The sequence below is a fragment of the Aythya ferina genome (assembly GCF_964211825.1).
Source record: "Aythya ferina genome assembly, chromosome: 6".
Taxonomy (NCBI): Eukaryota; Metazoa; Chordata; class Aves; order Anseriformes; family Anatidae; genus Aythya; species Aythya ferina.
Window position 1 is genome coordinate 18,326,247 of NC_140303.1, and position 15,073 is coordinate 18,341,319.

At 42.3% G+C, this 15,073-nt stretch overlaps 1 protein-coding gene and 1 long non-coding RNA gene across 6 annotated transcripts in view; one reads left to right on the top strand and one right to left on the bottom strand.

Annotated features, from left to right (window-relative positions):
* OSBPL6 (oxysterol binding protein like 6) overlaps positions 1-2,521 on the bottom strand; it is a 99,282-nt gene extending 96,761 nt beyond the window's left edge. For all 4 annotated transcript variants that reach the window (XM_084524848.1, XM_084524847.1, XM_084524846.1 and 1 more), the window contains exon 1: positions 2,442-2,521. The gene's annotated coding sequence lies outside the window, so the exon portion shown is untranslated. The remainder of the gene's footprint in view (positions 1-2,441) is intronic.
* Positions 2,522-3,288: 767 nt separating this feature from the next.
* LOC311438522 lies at positions 3,289-6,890 on the top strand. 2 transcript variants are annotated; one of them, XR_014694162.1, is made up of 2 exons: positions 3,289-3,834; positions 4,444-6,890. It is a non-coding gene; the product is annotated as an uncharacterized lncRNA (long non-coding RNA). The 2 variants fall into 2 exon arrangements; XR_014694163.1 differs by having other exon boundaries at positions 3,289-3,764.
* Positions 6,891-15,073: the final 8,183 nt, after the last annotated feature.

Sequence of the window (15,073 nt, forward strand, 5' to 3'; positions counted from 1 at the left end):
CCCTTCCTACCTCCCACTGCAATGCCAGGAGCAGTGACAGCAGGTTCTCCAGTGGGACATGGCAGGACTGACCTGCAGGGCTAATGTTCTTTGGGAAATACAGCTCTCCTGAGACAGAAACATGTGATACCAGAAGCCTAAGCTCTCAGAAATCTTAAGAAATATGAAATGCAAGCAAACAACAACAACAAAACACAGAGATAACCCATGGTAGTATCTCATGTATTAGGCAGCACAACAGCTAAGCCATTCACATCCGTCACACTAAGAAATCCGGTGGCAGATCGTACTTCAGAAGAAACGCAAGGCACCATGGGGTAGATACACATGCACATCCTATTCACACGCATGCCGAAGAAGTGAAGGAAAATGAAGCAGTAATATGAATATCCCCTGCCTCCATCTCCAGCCTGGGCTGAAGGAAGAAGTCACATCTCCAGCAGCACACACAAGAGAGCAAGAGGCGGGGATGGACCTGCTGAAGAAGCTGCAATGCTTTACCTTTCCACAGCCACAGTGCCTTTGCAGCAAGGCCCGAATGGGCTGCTCAGTTGCAGAGTAACACCTGCGAGCAGTGTTACATTTTTGATGGTTGTACAAACAACACATCCAAACATCTAAATGTAAATATGGTACAGCCTTTCAACACCAGCACTTGGAAAAAAACAAACAAACAACAACAACAAAAAAAAATCATTCATACAGATACACAAATCAATGTCTGCTTATCCCTGGGTGGAACCAAAGCAAAATAAAGATTAGAAAAATGGCAACAGAAACTTGAAGCATCACGGACATGTGTGAGTAACCTATGAATGGGCTAAGAACTAAGAAGGGCAAGTGACAAGAAAGGCTGCTGACAATAGCCCTAATGCTACAGGGCTCAAAAGCCCTGTGAAGCATCTGGGAGCGTACAGGAAACCAAAAGGCAGTGGAAGAAGCAAGCTTGAGGAAAATTCACAAATCCTGCGATATTTTGTTTTTCCAGGTATACATCATATTACTTACTTGTACAGAAAAAGTAGTTCAAATATAAACATCATTAGGATATTTTAAATAATAAATGTTTAGGTTGTTTGCATCTCTTAATTTATCTGAAATGGAGAGAAAAGAGATGGTATCCCTCTTCTTCTGCCAACTTCTTAACCCAAATTAAAAGAAAACTCTTTATACTATATATACATAAAAATAAATGTCCTATTAAACTTTTAAGATCTTGTCATCCATACAACCAAATCTGCTTAACCTCTAGAGGTCAAGGTCATGTCATTCATACCAAGATAAAAAGGTCTAATTACAGTATCTCCAGCTACATGGACAAAGACCAGTTATTAGAAAAGATCTATTATAAACCAAACACAATTATATTATACAGAAACCATTAGATATTTGATGAGATTTTAATCTTTGAGCTGGTGTCATTCTGCAAGTTAATCATCTGGAGAACAGAAAATCTGTTAGGCATGCAATTAAACGTACTAGTTCCATTAAAATTGAGTTGATACAGTTGATTGTACTCCCAAAATAGCTATTTCCTCACACCTTCACCAAAGAGTTTTCTTCACCTACTCTGTGAGCGTCTGCTGCTGACGCTGCCTGTCCCTTCAGCCCTCGGCTAGGACCCGCGGACACTTTTGCTCGGTTGGGCTCCCCTCGCAAGTTGCACTGCAGCTCGCGGTTCGACCTTGGACTCCCAGCTCGCCCCGAGAAGTGCAGCAAGGTCTTTTGTTTCACTTACTGTTAGTCCATCGCATCTGCATTGCCGAAGCTTTGGGGAAGAGCATCAGCGATGTAGTCGTGCAGCACGCTAAAGCGGTTGCAGAATAAAATTAAGCGATGGGCCGAAACGACGGGCAAAGCCCACGTCAGATGCTCGCTTTAAGCATCAGCACTTCTGGGAAGAGGATGCTCTCCAAGCCGCTGCTTTAATGAATTCATACGTAGCCCAAGCGCTCGCACGGGTTTTGCAGCAATGCCAGGACAGCGGGAACACAGGCCGTCCCTGCCCCTATTTTTGACAGCGAGAGGGAGAACGGGCACACGGCGGTACCCAGCGCGAGCACCGGCTCCGCGCAGCGCCCCGGCGGCGCACGGACCTGGCGGGGCCGCGTCCCGCCGCCCGCCTCGGGGGGCCGGGGGCTGCCGGGGGGGGGTCTCCAACGCGCGGCCCGGCTCGGGGGGAGCCGCGGGGCCGGGGGCTCTCGGCCGCCGGTTACGTAACGCCGGCTTCGCCCCGGCCCCGCCGCGGCGCTCGCTGCCGGATCAGGCCCCGGCTCCCGCATCGGGCCCCGCAGCCGCCGCCGCCGCCTCGCTCCCACCCTGATGGCGGCACCGCACCGCACCCCGCACCGCACCCCGCCGGGCCCGGCGCCGCGCCCCCCTCCCACCACCACCACCACCACCACCACCACCGCCGCCGCCCAGCCGCTCGGCGCCCCCACCTCGTCGCCGGGATCCGCGGCGCATCCCCGCTGCGGCCCGGGCGGCTGCGCCCCGCCGCCGCCGCCGCTCTCGCTCCCGCTCCCGCCCGCCGCAGCTCCCCGCCCGTCTGACGGAGGGAGGGAGGGAGGCAGGCAGGGAGGCAGGGGGCGGGCAGCCGCTCCGCCGCTCCGCCACGCCGCCGCCGCAGCCCCACCGCGCCGCCCCCCGCCCCGCCCGCACAAGGTGCCCTCGGCGCCGCATGGCACCCGCCGGCGACAGGCGGCGGTGACAGGGCAGGGCAGGGCAGGGCAGGGCAGGGCAGGTAGCCGGGGGGCTCGGCGGGGCCGGGCGGAGGGCAGGGGACGGGAAGGGAAGGGACCGGAGGGGACCGGAGCCCGGAGCAGTGAGCAAGGTAGCGGCGTGGCTGCGCCCCGGTGCGGCCAGCGCCGTGCCCGGCCCCGCGCTCTTTGTCCCCTGATAAGGGCAGCTGCTAGGTGCTGTCGCTCACCGCAGGGGAAATCACTTCCTTAGTTTAATTAGCGTGCTTTATTATTATTATTTTTTAGCCCCTGTAGATGCTCCGTGACAGCTCCCGTGACTGCCCAGACACACCTCTGGAGGCTGCGCTGCTCCCGCGGGGCCGCCCCCGGCTGTCAGGGGTGGCCGCGGGCAGGCTGCAGGCTCCGGCGCTGCCCCGAGGCCTCCTACGGCACCCGCGGCGTCCCCGGGTCTGTGCTCCGCGTCCGGGGAGCGCGAGGGGACCGCAGTGCTGCTGGCTGGAGAGAGAGACCGAAAGGCCGGGAGGACAGGATGCCGCTGGGGGCAAGCTTCAGGGGTACAAGGGGGGGGGGGGAAGAGTGGCGATGGCAAGTTCATGAAAGTAGCGAGAGTTACAGGAGCCCAGCAAGCTAATGACAGGGCCTAGACAATTCAATAAGCTAAGATAGACAGGGTGTATGCTGCTGGGGTGTTTTCCCCCATTTCTCAAACTGGAGGTTCCAGCTTTGGTACCACTGTTGTACAGCAGATCATTTGGGGGACTGTGGCGGATGAAGAGCTCTGTCTGTTTTCCTGTTGAAGCAGAGACCATCAGAGGAGGTTCTCTTGACACAGCCCCCTTAGTCTACAACAAGCTTCTCAGAAAAGAAAAAAAAATAATCCATTATTCTCTCAGCTGATTTTGCAAGTCTGATTTTAAATGCAGTGGAAGTAAGTAAGGGAATTCATTAAGTAACATTTTGTGCGTGCGTGTGTGTGTGTGTGTTTTTCTTTCTAGATGCAGTTTCCAGTAGCGTAAAAACATAAAGCAGGATTTTAGGAGGCATCAAAGTAAGCTAAGTCAGGTGGGCACTCAACATTACTAACCTAAAAAAGAGGACATGGACAGAAAGAAGCTTCAGAAAACTGTACTTGGTAATTAGCTGTCTTGTTTCAGAACAACACGTTCTTAAATATTCTCTGACCATCTCAATACCAAATACTAAAGTTGCTGTCCTACAGAGATTTTTTTTCTAACTTGCCAATACTTAAACCAAAGAGAAACTAACATGTAGAAAGGCATATTAAACATTTTGTTTAAATGATACATAGGTCTTAATCTTACATAATTATTTTAGGCACATCTCCCAAAGGAAAGCTTTAAAACACACTTGAACTCTCCATCAAAGATAAAACTTTCACAGGTTAAATCAGGTATTTTTTTCTATAATTCTTAGCAGGACATGAATGTCTTTCAAATATCCCATTCTTTAATGGGGGAAGTTTACTAAGTATATTAAACACTTTTCTACCATCCCTATGATGAGGGTAAGTAGATCTATGGGCATTAAAATATTTACTTGCAGAAACCCTAAAGCAATATGTATCTTCTCCTGTAGTGAAAGTATTGTTCTTCTTTGTTGCTGTTTATTGTTAGAGTTTGTACATGTGTTTAGAAAACCAGTACCTGCAGGCAAGGAACAGATCCCAGACGTGTTTTTTTTTTTAAAGATTTTTGCAAGCTACACCTTGCCTTTTCTGCAGATTAATTCGAATTATGCAAAACTGAGAGAGTACAGCAGCAGTAGCTAGTGAAGTGGAAATGCTTTGAAGAATGAGCACAAAGCAGAGCACCAAAGAGCACTGAGGAGTGGCAGGCAATAAATTAGACAGAGCGAGAATTCAGGATGTGCTGGGAGGATCACAGCAGTGCACTGAACAATGCAAAAGGCAAGCACCAGTGGTGGAAAGGATGTGTCCTCGAGTTATAGGAAGGCACGAGGCTGAAAAATCATCTCCAAGAATCAGAAAGCACAGCAGACATCACAACTGACATCAGGTACCTCTCTCCCAAGCAGAAAACCAGATCAACCTCCAGCTTCTTTCCCAGATACTGACTACCCAACACTACGTTACTGACTTGCTTCTTTGAGTTCTCCTTAGGACTGAATGGATTAGAGTACTTCTGGCTGAAAAGCATTGTACTTGAATAGCCTAAAATTCCTTCTGCAAGGACCAGGAGTCTCTGAAGTTTCCTAATGACACAAAATTATTCATGACAAACAGAACTGAAGCTGACTGTGAGCTGTTGTAGAAGGATCTCACAATAGCAAGTGATCAGGCAGCAAGATGGCAGATGAAATTATACGACAGTAACTAATGTAAATAGCAATGAAAATAACCCTAACTAAACACACACAATAATGGACTCTAAATTAGCTTTTATCATTGGGAGTCATTGTGAATAGTTCTCTGCAAACATTAGCCTGCTACTCAGCAGCAGTCAAGAAGGCAAACAATGTTAAGAAATGACTCCAAAAGCATCTGAGAACAAAGCAGAAGAGCTCATTACGCTGCTGTGTAAATCTCTTGTGTACTTGAATAGTGTTTACAGTTTTGTCTCCTTCATGGGAAAGGGGGGGATCTAGAAAACATACAAGGCTAAATGTTCAGTGTATGGAAATGTACAGAAATACATTTGTGTGATGAGATAACTTTGAACTGGGAAACGGAAGGAATACGGATTGTCTTCAGATTCAAGAAATCATGAGCGAGATGTAGGAGCCCAACAGGAAATAATCATTTGTTATTTTTCATTACACAATACCTAAGGGAGACGCAGTAAATGATCAGGCAGCAGGTTTAAAACAATGACTGGGAAGAACCTTTCCATACAAAGCATTATTAAATTGGATGGCTTGCTGTGACATGACGGTATGGAGCTGAAGACACAGATACTTTTAAGCAGGGATTATATGACAGAATGAAGGATAGCTGTAGCTATTAAGCACAGTGGTTTCCTTTTCAGATCCTGCTTAAAAGTGCCTGCCTGTTGCCTCCAGAAAGTTGCCCAAGGAAGGACACTCTCTGTGCCTTGTGTCAACACTCTCAGGCATCAGATTGTTTATTCTTTTCTTCCTGATCGGTTAGGTGGGAGAAAGGAAGGACAAACAGCATCTCTAGGTATGAAAACATTCTTCTACTTTTCCCCCATCCTCCCTGTGAGTAAAATCAGAATCTTAGTCCTTTATCTTCTTGTTTGTGTGTTTTTCTATTCTCCTGAAAAGATTTTGGAAAAACATGCTTTCCCCAGTTCTTGCCCATTTGCTCTCTGGTGGTTAGAGCCATTCAGTAGTGACAATCCACATGCACTGGCCCATCTGTATCAGTACTATTTTTCTCTCTCCTTTACACAAAATGTACTACAGAGCATGAGAAATCATAAAGTGGAATAACATAAGACAGGTATAGAATATATTAAAAATACTTTCTGCAGTTGTTGATCAGCATAGGAATAAGACCTAAAGCATTCTTCAGCATTCTGGAAGAGAAAGGGATAGTAATTTCTTCTCATTGAAGAAGCTGGAAAGTGAAGTAGAAACACACAGAGATTCTTTAAAACTCAAACAATACGTAAACATCCTACAAGTATAGTTTCTAAGAATTGTATTAAGGATACCCCTATTAAATACAAGAAACTGGAAATCTGAAAAGCAAATCTAAAATGACGTTTGGCAGAATTCCAAGAATCTTTGAAGACAAACATATGATAAATCATCTGGAGCGGTTAAATCTCCTATAAACAAAATCTGTACTGTAGATAATCTGTATAGCTAGTTATCTGCACCCAGAGATAAGGAAAAGAGTTTGTTTCATACTTGATTTCAGCAATGGATAGTAGTGCTTAATCTTCATAGGCTTAATCTTCAGCAGAATACATGATTTCTTTTACTGTTCAGACTACAAAACCAAAACAGTATAAAATCTTTAAGGAAAAAACCTAGGTACTTATGTGTATATAAGAAGCATAAGAAATCTTCACCTAAGTAAATCAAGTCTTACTTGGTAAAACTGAAAAGGTATTGACTGCAGAAGAAATCTGAGGAATATTTTTAAATTGATACAACTTATTAAAAGTGTTCTTACCATTTTGTAAAGCATGTGTATGCTTTTAGAAGTCTGTGGACTCAATTAAAAGCTTTAAAAAGTCATTTGTTCAAGATATACAGTGCATAGTTTTTTGTTGGTGGTGGGTTTTTGTTGTTGTTGTTTTGTTAATATGCCATTGCCTTTGATTTTGTTTCACTGGTTAAATATAACCACTCCACACCTGCTGTCCTTATATGTAACAGACACATTGGGAGAGAGATTTAGTGGGGGATTTAGTGTGCCCAGGATAAGGACAAAGTTCTGATACTTAAAGTAACTTCCAGTTTTCCTGCAATTTGTTTGTGAAGTTGCTTATCATTTCACTTTCAGAAGATATTTCCAGTATATATTTGCATTTCCAAATAGAGTTTTTATGTCCCCATAACTAAATATGATCTGTTAACATTGTCCTGGATTTCTTAAAATGACAGCTGAAAAAGTTACTCATTTGCACTTCCAGAAAAGAGAACTCCGTCAGAACAGCTGGAAGATTTCCCAGGATATCTGTATCTTCTTTACTCTCATGTCAAGATTTGTAAATGCTTTCTCTAAATATAGAGTAGTGTCTGGTTGGCAATTAACTCTTTCAGTCTTAGCAAGGTCCTGCAGATGTTCTGTATTAACAAAAGGCTGCTTCTCTACTATTGCATCTCTGGTCAAAGATCACTGGAGGTAATTTTAATAGAGCTCTCTTTCTCATTGTTCTAGACCTCCTCTTCAACAGCTACTTTTTATTTTTTCAAACTACAGTCCTTTCATCTGTTACCTATAGTTTCCAGTTAGGTGACCAGTTAGCCTATTCAGACTCAGTTCATTTTCTTATTTCTACATTCTTCAGGTCTCACCTTGTATTTGAATACTTTACACTGTGGGTGGTACTAACTCCCATATGTCAGCAGGTAAGCCACGTTTATTCTTAGCCTTACGCTATTTAGATCTGTTTTAAAGACTCACCAAAGAACTTGCTACAAGGAAAGAGCACAATGAGTCCAATGAGTCGACAAAACAACGAGAGAGTTTATCCCAGAGATATCTCCTAGGAAAGCTATCATTTGCAGTGGTTTAGTGGCATCACAGCTAAAAGAGCTGCTTCAAAGTTTTACCCTATCTGCTTTCAGTCTTCTGCAAAATATTTATGGGTTGTTGGATCATCCCCTCTTAGGTTCTCAGCTTTCCTGAGGTTCTAATCTAAGGCATCTTGAAATTGCTGCAAATAGCCTATGCAAAAATAAGTAGATCTGTGTTTCTTATATTGTCTGGTGTGCCAAGGAAACAGACCCCAAGAAACGCTGGGGTCGTTATGCCATTATGCAAGATAGGAGCTAACAACTCAGCTAAGAAGTGAAAGTCGTAGATTTCTTCCTAAACCCAAGTCTGTAGACTTTAAAGAAAAAAAGTCACAGTAAGAGAATTGAGTAGCCAGATGCATGGTACTAAAGTAGATGACAATAGCCTCACATCAATATCTATTACTTTATATCTACTACCTTATTGCAGACCAATTTACCTTAGAGTACAAAGCAAGCAACTTATAAAAAAGTATCATTAGCTCATTCACCATTTCAAATATATTCCCCTGTTAATGTTACTCTTAATTCCTTGCCTATGTCTAATAAGTTTTCATGAGAATTTTCTGCTGGCTGAATTTGACTTTGAGATCACGCTATGTTGATTTACTCCTCCATTAAGGTAGTATGTCAATATGCTGCACCAGGTTTGCATGCCAAGATTTTCTTTCATCCTCTATTTCGCATTTCAGAAGTGTTAAAAGGAAGTGATGGGGCTATTATGTCAAAAATTGCCAAGAACCACACGCATCAACAACAATCAGATAACAAACATCCTATTGACTTGGTAATCACTTGCAATCAAATCAGTGTGAGTACCTGCTGCATTCTTCCTGACTAACTACTACATAGAAAGAGGTACCTCAGCTACCATGTGACCCACGATAGATTTTAGCTCAGGAACTTCCAACCTACGTGGATCCATGAGAGAGGACTGCTTTAGGGTATATGTATTCTACCCAATTTTGACAGACAAAAATCTCAGAAGATTCCAGCTATAAACATGCTTTGAATGAAACCATTGTTTAGCTTTGTTCCCTGAGCTAAAAGCCTTGTACAGCAAGAATAGAGCAGGTCCCCTTCTTTTGCAACCAGTGACAGGGCCCAATATGAGCTAATACTCAGATTGCCATGTAAAGAATAATTGTAATAAGTAAATTGCATTTCTTATAAGCTGTATCTTCATTATGTGTCACATATTTCATTGATTTTCTGTTTAGAATTTATTAAATAAACTCTTCACAATTAGGATTTTTAAGCTCAATTTTAATATCAAAATGTAATTATGTTTCTTGAAAATCAATTTGAATTGCCAAGGAGAAGGGCTAATTAGTACAACTTTAAAAGAGACAATATATTTCAATTTTGTAACCATATTACTAGCCAGCATGAGATGGTCTAAACTCTCCCATTCCTTTAAAACTGTTTTTTCCCCTTAACTACAAATTGCACTGTTTCCATTTTTTTTCCTCCTCATTGACTTTTCTGTTTTCATAGCATTCATTAAAAGTTTCTACATCTAGAAGCAGTATTTATCAGAATTTTACAGTACTACTGGTAGCAGACTACAATCTGTGCTATGCCATTTTGTCTCTTAACACCCTCCATTATTCATTTATGGCATTTCAGGCTTGTTTGTTTGTTTTTAAGTCTTCATCAATGTAAAGCTCCCACTTCCATGTTAATGGAGACACAAATACAGGAAAGTTATCTGGTTTACAGTCATATGTGTAAACTGTATAACTTTTTACCCTTCAGTTTAGCTGTTTCTATTCAAGAGAAAATCTGGCAGTGCCATGCATGGGTGGTAGGGCTGTGGATTTGAGCTCTGAGATACAGGGATTGTACAGTACTGAAAAGTTATTTAAAAGCTGTGATTTATGGTGTTTATAAGGCCCCAAGGCCATGAAGGCCATCATCCCTACAAGCAGCTGCTTCTTTCAGCTTCCTACAAAGCATTTGTAACCAAGCAGAGTGCACAGGTGAGCACTGCTCTTACAGCCACCCAGCACAGAGCTGTTTCATTTTTATCTTCCACAAATTCAGCTGGCAGAGCTGTCTGGAAACACCTTTAGTGTTTCATGTGCAGTACAAAATCAGTCTGGCCCCAGGAGGCCTGATCCTGCCTAACTCAAGCTGCGGTTGTTGTATTTGTTCCTGCCAAAAGTACAGGCTGTGGATGAGCTGCCTGATGTGAATCTGTGCTGCAAGCTTTTCAATGAACTTAAAGCAACCAGAGCCACAGGGCGAGCTGTGAATGCAAGAAGGAACAGAGGCACCACACAGGCAAAGAATGAGGTTACCCAACAAGATAAAAAGGCTCAAGAGAAAGCACGTTTTGGAATAACAGATATGGCTTTAAAAGTAATCTTTGTGCAGTGGTATTATGTGCATATGAAAATACATGGTGCATGACATGGTGAGTACAGTTGTCATGCTGTGTATTTTAAAAGAAAGGTAAGACAAAAAAAATAAAGCTACTACAAATCAACTTATGAGCTTATGTGGTTCATTCACAAGAGACAGCCACCCAAAAGACTTCCAGTCCTTAAACCCAACACCTGGTAGCGAATGGCTTCCAGATCACCACAGTTCTATCTTGTCTGTCTCATGACAGAAGTAGTTTATATTATCCTGCTTTTCCCAGTATCAGATTTGACTTTCCCCTGGAAACCCTCCATGCCTTACCTCTTCAACTATTTTCTATTTTCTTGCCTCAAAATCAGAAATCCATTTTTTAATTATCTTTTTTTTTTCCCCTCCATATTTTGTCTCTTTCTTCTGGTTCTCTTCCTAGTTCCTGCTCATTCTCTCACTCAACCTTTTACTGAAAAATGACAAAAATGTCAAGTAATGGTAGAAAGAAGTGTTCTGTATGTGTGGTTTTCAGGTGTCCACTAGAAAATTTTCATAATTGGTGTTATTTTAAAACTATTTGACTAATTCTGCTCTTGTGAAACTATAAAAAGCCTCTAGAACAGCAAGTAGAAACAAGTGACACAAGTGGTACTGTGCAAGCAAAACTAGATTATTTGTATTTCAAAAATAAGAGGCTGTGTAGAAATAAATGGTTAAAAAACAAATCAGGGAAAAGATAAAAAAACTAGGATTCTGTCTTCTCTTAAGTACTTTAAAATACCAGAACAGGATTTTTAATTGCTTTTGCAGATGAGAATCATCATCTATAAATCTGAAAATAAATCCTAACATTTTTTAATTCTATATTCAGATTGATGATCTTAGAAGCAAGTTAGATATTTTAAAAAGCGGTATCAATTTTGAGTTACATCCTACACATATACATCCAGAAGACCAGTAACCTCTGCTGGAGTAGGGGGGATTACATAGCAATACTGTAGGCTCCAGGATCACCCTTTGTGCCTTTGCTACAATGACAGTCAATGAACTTTGACCCTCCTTCATTTATTTGTAAGGTCTCCAGTTTGTTCTGGAGAAAAGTTTAGCAGTGCACCTGCGGTTCAAATATCGCATTCTGTGAAGAACTCCCACAGAATCTTTGTCAAATATGTTTAATAAAGAAAAATAGAAAGTTTAGAAAAACAGTATGCTGAGAACATGAATTCCTGAACTGGACCTCTGCACAAAAATCACATGCTGTTTTCACCTTCAACTGCTTCCACTTCCATATGGTTATTCCTCCTGTCTCTCATGTATTGATATAATAATCAGAAGAGTGGAGGTGCCTGGCATTGCAGACATTAGATATCTCTGTAGACTGAGCAGACATAACAAGATGAAATACCTTGGGTCAGAAAATGGACTATTAACAGGAAGGGAGAGGAAGCACGCAAGGGGAACTGAACTCCACTGTGTATTACAAGCCTGGGCTCTGCCCCACTTCAGGTACTCCAGTAGCAGCTTGTACCACCAAAGGAAAAGGTCTCAACTAGGAGCCACAAGACCCAGTGCGGGAAGCTAATTGCAATCAGACTTGCAGATCACATTCTGGATACACAGCCCTCTTGAGAATGGCCTGGTTGCACTTAACAATCAGAAATACTTTAATGTAGACATTCAGGCAACATAAGCAAATTAGTATCTTTCTACAGTTACACTAACAAAAGGCTGTTCTGCTGACCATGCGGATACCATTCACTAAATGGATAAAATAATTTCTATGGGACATTATTTAGCATAATTTATGAAGTCTGTATTATCTCATTTTCAGAAGGTTCAAAGGCCCTGTTCAATGCCAACAGAAACTACAGCTGATGAACACAGATGAAATCCAAATCACTTACAGATAAGCATACGAAATTCTACTTAGAACCATTAAAGTGCTATTACTACAAAAGAGCATGTGCGCACACACAGAGTAATCTGTGCAGTTCTTGTCAGTTCACTAGCCACGAACAAGAGCAATATAGATGACGATTTTTTTCTCCCCCCGTACAGGAACCTAATGCTCCTCCCGAGCAGACAGCGTTAGCACTTGCTCATGAAAAGACCTGGAAAAGCAGTGTGACAGCTACTTAGCTGTAGTGCTATAGTACAATTTAAGTGGTGGGATGAACACCACATCCAACCAGAATTGCTGTGTGAGTTTAAAGCAACTAACACAAACTAGCATTTAGCTGGGGAAGACCAGTACATCTAACTAGTGCTCTCCTGAGTAGCTGTTCAAGTCATTCAGTTGATTCTTCTTTCACATCTTGGATGGGCAAACTCAGACACCCGTCACTTAAGGTTTTTCAGAGCACTGACACTCCCAGGGACTGTTAATATCACCTAAACAGGCACCTTCAGGGTCACGTTAGAACTCCAGATCCTGACATAGGACAAAAAGGGCAATTAGAGGACACAAATTAACAGGGTTTTTTGCTTGTTTTGTTGTTTTTGTTTTTTTTTTCCCCTCCCCAATTGACTGTGCAGACTCTCAGTATTTCACCTGGCACCTACATCACAAGCCCCCCATTATCCTATACTTTAGAGCACCATCTTGAGCAAAGATAACTCTGCTCCAAACTGTCTGCTTTGAGCCAACACTTCTGCATTTTATGTCCAGGCCTTGTATTCAGGTAACAGAAAATAAGTACAAACACAAGTCCCCTGAACCTAAAGGAAAAGTTTAGTTGAAGTGCTTGTGTAGCATGATGCATATAGCTGCCTCAGATTTGTGAAAAAAGAAAAACCATCAGATCTCCTACACATACACTGCAAAGATGTTTGCACTGGCACAGCATACCACCACTTGTAGGCTGTGTTTTAGCTTACTCCTGACACACAGATACACTGCATCACGCACACTCAGCAGCATGCCAGACCCACTATACAAGCAGGGTGACTGTCACATTTGCACAGCAGAACCAAAGCTTTCTAAAAATATTGGACTCACTGCACACATGCGTGCATACATACACAATACAGTTAAGTCTGCAAAGATGCTGCTTGATGATTCTGGAGTTTTGGATCTATGGCACACTCGTCAGAACTGTTTCCCCTAATCAAACACAAGAAAGCCCCAGATTTACCTAAAATTTATGGGGAAAAAGGGAAACAGTGATGGACAGACAGGATTTTTCCAGAGCAGCTTCAGAGAAACAGCAACACTCCTCACAAACTTCAGGGTTACGGTCAAAGCTAAGATCCAATTCTCCAGGCTTAACTATAAAGCACTTTAGTTCACTATATAATTTCTAAAATGTGCAACAAGTTAAGCAGGAATTTTATAGTCTCCTTTAACCATGCAACTTCAATTCATTTTCAGACTTTGTGCTGAACGAAACAATTGCTCTTGGGGAAAAAAGCTGTTGGTGAGTCATCAAGGACTGCATCATAACAGACATTAGGGAATGGAGAGGAGCAAGAGAGGTTTCTTAGGCAACCTTCATTCTGCAAGTTCCCAATGCACATTTGAATTTTAATACTCTTTTAGCTTCAGAAATAATGCTGTTCTGCATTAAGTACAACTTCTGTCACTTCAAATCTAAACTTCTGAACCATTGCAACAGCAGCTCATTCCTACCTACCTTCTCTAATGCAAAAATACTCTTACCAATGCCTCTCTATTAAAAAAGCTTGATGTGCCTGTATCTTGCATCAGAGAACAATTCACTAAATACTTTAAAATAATCGCAGCACTAGAAGAGTTCTGCATTCTGCCTGTAACTATTATTCTAATTGTATGAATTCAGTAGTAGGTGCACTCACATTACATCGCTAAAAGGCTAGCCTAGGTTTTTTATTACAGAAGTAGTTTGAGACAGCTGACTGTGAAGCACTGAATGGTAAAGGTTTAAGTTTTGAGTAAGCACATTTTCCAGTTAAAAAGATTGTATCAAGCTCTGCTCTTCCGCTTGCTCCTCTTCCCTACCTTCCCCTCCCCACCCCCCACACCCCCCGCCAAGTTACTTTGATGTGTACATGCCTTTTGACTCTATAAAACACCACAGAAAAATTCTTAAATGGTTTCATCCTCAGCTCTTAGCTACTTACAGTTGCAAAATACCAAAACCTTATTTCCTCCTTCTCCTTGAAGAGTAAACAACGCAAGAAAAGGAGGTCATCTTTTGTACTTAAATGCATAGCTTAAATTCAGAGACAAGAGACAAATCACTAATTAAAAGGCATCGTGCTCCTGCACGTTGACCATTAGGACTGGGAAAGTCAAGAGCCCGGAACACTAGAAATGAGGCTGCAAAGATTCCCCCAATAAGAAATAGTTGTCTTGAAAAGAATAAGGGGGCCTAAGAAGATGAAGAAGACAAAGACTGTAACAAAGTAGTATGATTCTGCAGCACAGAGAGCTGCATAGAAACAAATGCCAAAGCCTTCCCAGGAATATTAGATAGTAGGACTGCGTTCTCACCTATTTTCCCATGGATTGGGGAATTTTTGGAAGGATATCTTTCCAAAGGTGCTCAAAAAGAGATCAAGTTGTGGCTGCTCACTTGTCTCCCCCCATTTGATGATCAAGGGACTGCAAATGGAAAAATTGGAAACCAGGTATATGTTTCCAGGAGAGCATGCTTGTACACTAGTGTGGATACAACTAGAATTTATCAATTTTATCTGTAAGAATTATTTTAATAACAAGCATTTATTCAATTCAACAAATAGTACTCAGGGTACACAGGAAAGTATTTGGTGTTTGAAAGTTATCTGTGCTAATATTTATCCAAATTAAGTTTGTTTACTCTTCATCAACGCTCAATTCT